This window comes from Canis aureus, chromosome 21, assembly GCF_053574225.1.
Source record: "Canis aureus isolate CA01 chromosome 21, VMU_Caureus_v.1.0, whole genome shotgun sequence".
Lineage (NCBI taxonomy): Eukaryota > Metazoa > Chordata > Mammalia > Carnivora > Canidae > Canis > Canis aureus.
In genome coordinates, this window is record NC_135631.1 from 26633476 (window position 1) to 26639457 (window position 5982).

Here is a 5982-nt window from a genome sequence, read left to right on the forward strand (position 1 = left end):
GCACACATCCTTTCTGCTTCTAGGGTAGAAATGGAGTTACTCCAGCAGCTGAATGTTACATCCTCAGGTTGTTGGGAAATTAATCCTGAATTTGCCAGAGGGGACTAAAAATACAGTTAATAGGAAAAGTCTGGTAAATAGCCTTTGCAGCTCAAAGATTCAAAGAATTAACCTAGACAGAAAGGTTTGAGCTGGCTTAAAATTTCAATAGGTTTCTTACATGCTAAATCTAATAACCAGAGAGTAGAACATAAGGGACTTGAAAGACACCATCAGGCTATGTAATACAACCAGGAGGTTCAACCATCATTTACCGGCATATACATAAAAATGGAATATGAAAGTTAAAGCCAAGATTTACAAGAACACAGAAGCAAGAATTCAAAAGCTATGGAGGAGCCAGCTCTCTGAGGGTCACTAGCACAAAGATCTCTCCCATGACAATGTCTTCCATGAAGATTCAGTGTCTTTTACTGAAGAACTGCTGGTGCTGGGAATTCTCCAGGGTAAGAGGAGGCATCCAGTTCTCTGCTCTTCCTAGATATTCCTGCAAAAAAGGTTTGCCTGTGGGATTTGCTCAGGAAATAAGTGCAGCAAGTGACTGTGGGTGCCCCCATCAGTTCTGTGGCACTTCAGCAGTCAGGAGGCTATGTCGGTCGCCACCATTGGAACAGAGTTCTACGCTTTGAACTGGGACAATCATTCTGCAGTTGTTCAGTAGATAAAGACAAGAAAAACAACTGAGTCAATGATGGAAGGTAGATCATGCTGGGAGATAGTTGCTGTGTGAGGAAAATGCCCCAGCAGCTCTGGAGCAGCACCAGGGGTCCTGGAACTCCCTCTTTCCTGGCCACCATGTGGACAAGTACTTTGACCAGGTGGACATCTCCAATTGGTTGGATTGGTCCCTGGTCCACAAAATCTTCTGCAACACAGACAGCCCGTCCTACTCTGCAGATGCCTTTGACAACCAGCAGACAGGAAAGATCTGTGTGTGCCTTTTCATTATTCTTCTTAATATTGCTGGTATTTCTTTTCATATTATGTAACCAGTTAAGCTGCCTCTTCCTCAAGTCACATAAAAAGGTCCTTATTTGTCAAGTAAAAAACTGTCTGATGTTAATAAACAAAAACAAACATAATAAAACAAAACAAAAACAACTACTTAGCCATAGAACTCAATCTGTATGTTAATTATAATTTGGAAGAAAACATTTAATTTTAAGATCTATTTTAGGCATAGCTATTTATTTTTCCACTTGACAATACAGAATGCTATCTCCTAAAAACTAAAGAAAAAATATGAGGATAATACAAGAAAGGTTTTTCCTTACCTCTATTCTTTACAGTAGATGTGTTATATTTCTATAATCCTGCAATCACATTAGAGTAACTCAAGACTGAAATTACATGTACATATCTGCTCCTATAGAGTAAGAGTTAATAACATATTGTATAAAGTCTCATATATGGAAGGCTTGCATCAGAAAGTCAAGAAAAACACACATTCTATGTCATTCATATAACTTTTGGAAAAATGCAAAAATACTATTCATGAAAAGTAATATCAAATAAGGTATAAACTTTCATAGATTCAGATTCTATCGGTTTTGTCATATATCTTTGAGAGTGAGTATTTGAAATCCAGTTGTATCTGACTTACCTACTACAATAATATATATTCAATGTTATTCTAAAATGTGCTTGGAATTATATAGTAGGATGTAAGTTTCCTGGTCTTGGGGTATATATATTGAAGGATTTTAATAATCAATATATAAAATCTATTTCTATGGAATAATCTGATTTGATTTTTTAAAAGAATTTTAAATTAGTATAACTCATATGGTCTTATAAAAAAGAAATATTGGCTGTGTACTGTCTGAAATAAGACAACCCTGTCCCAAATTAATTCTAGATCCCATCTGCTAGTACAGAATTGGCCTTGTAATCCCCTAGCCTTGGACTCTGTTACCACATTGACTGATGCTGCATTGAAGTAGGCATCTATTATTGCTGTAGGTTAAGGCAAAATTGGGAGAAATTGTAATAATATCACCTTGTGAGTGAGACAGCACTATACTTTAGAGATTAGTAAACAGAAGTCCCCAAAACTTAAATAACTTGTTTGAAGCTAAATGGCTTATTTGCAGCTAAACAGTTTTAGCTTTGAAACAAAATCATTTTATTTCAAGCTTTATTATAGTGCCTTTTGCAATTGTAGACATCAAAACATGAAATGTTAACTCATTCTAGTTCTTCTGTAAAATGTTAGTGAGAAATATAAATACATTTGTAAAAATTCATTAAAATCTCATATATTCAAATCTCCCTATCTTCTTTTTTTTCCTTATCTTCTTAATATAGAAAGTGTTGCTTAACTTTTATATACATATATATATATAGTAGAATATTACATATGTACATTAGAATATTTTCTAATTTTTTTTTTATTGCCAGGGCATAATTTTTAGCACTGAATCTATTGTTGTACTGTGTTCTCCATTAAGAATACAGTGTGAAGAGTGGTCAAAAGCTTTCTTCCCAGAGTACTACACTGAGCAATTTTTTTCCTAGAGGAGTTATCGTTTAGAAATACAAAGGGTAGTAGGTCAGTAATTCAAAAAGAAGTCTCTGAAAAATATTTTTTCAAGCTTATCCTACCGAAAGAAAATTTCACAAGTTCCTAGCATGCCATGTTTGGACCTAATTGGAATTAGGAAAACATTTCTAAGAGGAATGTATACATCTCTTCACTTCTTTGATTTTGTTTCTCTGAAGGGAATGTTTTTTGTATATAGACATGAAGTCAACTGATCTCTGTCATTTGCTTCAGTTTCAGCTTCTCAGTCATGAGCAATGTCCAGTGAACTGCAGATTTTCATCAGAGAACAAGGCCACCTGTGAAGCCAAAGCATGATGAATAGTTGGCACTGTTACCCTGAGGAGCTGCCCTTGGCATTGGTGGGGCCCAAATTAGTATAGAATCCATAGCTCGTCCTTCATTAAATATCATTCCTCATGGGTCACAGCTTTGCCCAGATGTTTGTCAGCTAAGTGAAACTCAAAATAATCCCTTATCTTTAGCAAATATGAACTCATCCACATAAAACTTTTACAAATAGAGAATTACAGAAGAAAAAAAAAAGCACTTAATCTAAGGTTATTTTTCTTTCTTTTTTTCCCCCTTTCTTTTAGTACTCAGTTCCTTAAATAACTCCACTGTAATATTACCAATTACATGATTCATGGTACATTATTTTAACCCTCTTTGTTGTTATACTACAAAAACAGAGGATCTTGCAAATAGATTCCATTATACTTAAAGTGTTCTTTACTGAATAATTTTTTAACAACAAATTCTAAGAAGAAAGTGCTTAAGTGGCTTCCAGAAAATTGTCCTGGTTGATCTACCCTCAATGGTACCCTATATTTCCCTTTGAAATGCATCCCAGAGAAATAAAATTGGAACAATTTTATTTTGCCTATGTGTACGTGCTGTGTGTGTGTGTGTGTGTATGTGTGTGTGTTCCTTTCTAAAGTCATATTCATGAGTAGTCCAATTTGGAAATGTAATTAGAATTCTGAATATATCTGCACAGGATTCCACTGCAACTTGTATGGTGACTCCGTTTATTCAACCCTTTGGAATAATGCCTATATTTTTCCCTTGTTTCAAACAAAGAAAAATGTAAATATGATATAAGTACTGTTTCAAATACCAGTAAAAAAGCCAAAGGAAAGGTCAGTCTTTACTGATATAATTTTTGGAGTCTATTATTTATAAATTGCCAAAATTTCTTCCTCATATATCTTCACTTATTCTTCCCAATTCCTACCTCCTCCCACCCCATCCTAATAAAGCAGAGCTAGTTAAAATCTTGGCTAATCAAAAGAAATGTGCTTCAATCTGTAACCAGGAAATCAAGCTCCTTTCATTAAATTCAACTGAGATGTTATGTGAATACAATATGAATAATCATTTGTTATCCCAATTTTTCCTCTCAAACTATTTTCTTCATTAGAAGTTCTATACATTTGAGATAATTTTTTAATGATGAAAAACCTATACAGAGCTTAATAAATTTTCTAATAGAGAATAATAGTTTTGCCCAAAACTATAACTCTGAGTTAGGGATTAACTTTAGGTTTGGATTTAGTTAAGTTCTCTATATAGAGACCAGTGTTTCAAGTTAAAAACCTAACCATATATATATATATATATATATATATATGTGTGTGTGTGTGTGTGTGTGTTTGTGTATGTCATTATATATATATGTAAATGTGTGCATATATATATATATATGATACATAAGCTAACCACTACTGAAGATGCAAGAAGTGTCCAACATGGATCCTGACTCAAGGAGAGGAAATAAATGGTTTACAGATAGTGACCACAACTTTATTGAGCATGTAATCAATTTATGGGTTTAGTCTTTATATTTAAAATATAATAAAAGGGTGCCTGGGTGACTCAGTCTGTTAAGCATCCCACTCTTGCTTTGGGCTCAGGTCATGATCTCAGGGTTATGAGATCAAGCCCTGGGTGGGGTTCCCCACTGGGCCTGGCGCCTGGTTGGGATTCTCCGTCTCCTCTCTCTTCCCCCTCCCACCCTTGTGCATACTCTATGTCTCTCCACACAACTTATATAAACAGAATAAGGTAGGATATAATAGGAAATATAATAGGATATCAGGTTATAGGATGAAACAGATGGAAGAAAATAAGATTGATAAAGGACAGAATAGATGGGTGTAATGGTGTAAGGTTACAATAGAATACAACAGGTAAGAATCAAATGTAGCAGAGGAGCCTGAATGGTAAAGGTAAGGTTAGGCATGTGGACGCTGGATAACCCTATAAAGTGTATTTCTTCCTGAAAGTACCAGTCAAAAGAGTTTGGAAGCTACCACTGTGGCTAAAAATAAGTAAATACAAATAATCAGAATATAAATAAAGTGTTAATAGTTTTAAAAAGTTGACATATAAAAAAAAAAGTTGACATATAAAAATTCAGAGATGGGAAGAGATTTCTTCACTTGGGAAAATGTGAAGATTATTCAATAACTCTGTAGCATTTTTGTGAAAATATTTTCTTCATTGAATAAAGGAGAAGGCAGGGGGATGGCTAGGATGAGATGGGAGGAGATGACTCTGTGAATCCTTCTTTAAAAAGAGGTTCTTTTCCTATAAACATCAATAATGGTATATGTAATATATATCTAGTTAGATATCGATAATTATATCTATAAATAAATACATGTAATTTATATATGTATAATAATAAAATATATATTTTATCTATGTATAAAATAATGATCTGTAATTTGATAAACTGTTTTTTCATTTCTTTAAATTTTAGGTCCACTTTAAAATAATAATAAGGCTTTAAAAAAATAAAATAAAATAATAAGGCTTTTGCTAAAAATAAGTCTGAATTTTCCATTCCTAGTGGGTCAGAGATATCATCCTAGACACTTTCTCTCATTTAACCTGTGCAAAATATCACGGGGTAGATGTGCTTGTTGTTCTCACTTCAGATAATGAAAATGGACTCCGAGAGGATAGAGAATGTGCCTGCTGGTCATGCAAGTAGTTTATGAGTGACTGAGCACAGATTTGATGCCAAGAGGTATTATTCCTGAGCTGCTGGTGTAGAAGAACCATCACTTTCTCCTAACTCTCCAAAAGTATAATGATATCTGACTAGAGGAAACTCTTTCCTAAAAGGATGCAGATGCTTCACTACGATTAACTGTCTTTCAGGTATAAAGACACTTGCAAATATGCAAGTGTTGCCTACACCACCTGAAGCATCTCACAGTAGCAAAATAATCTGTCACTTTTCTTTCTCTTTTTTCTCCCTTGTAATAGGTTTTCCAAGTTGGTTCAAACCAATGTGAACTTTCTGGATCTGATTCAGTGATCCACAATGCACAATATGAGGAATAAAATCTTACCCTCACTTTTCTCCA

At 34.2% G+C, this 5982-nt stretch overlaps 1 pseudogene; it reads left to right on the top strand.

The window, feature by feature from the left end:
* Nucleotides 1-443: 443 nt before the first annotated feature.
* On the top strand, nt 444-1049 carry LOC144292062 (regucalcin pseudogene; annotated as a pseudogene).
* The last annotated feature ends 4933 nt before the right edge of the window (nt 1050-5982 follow it).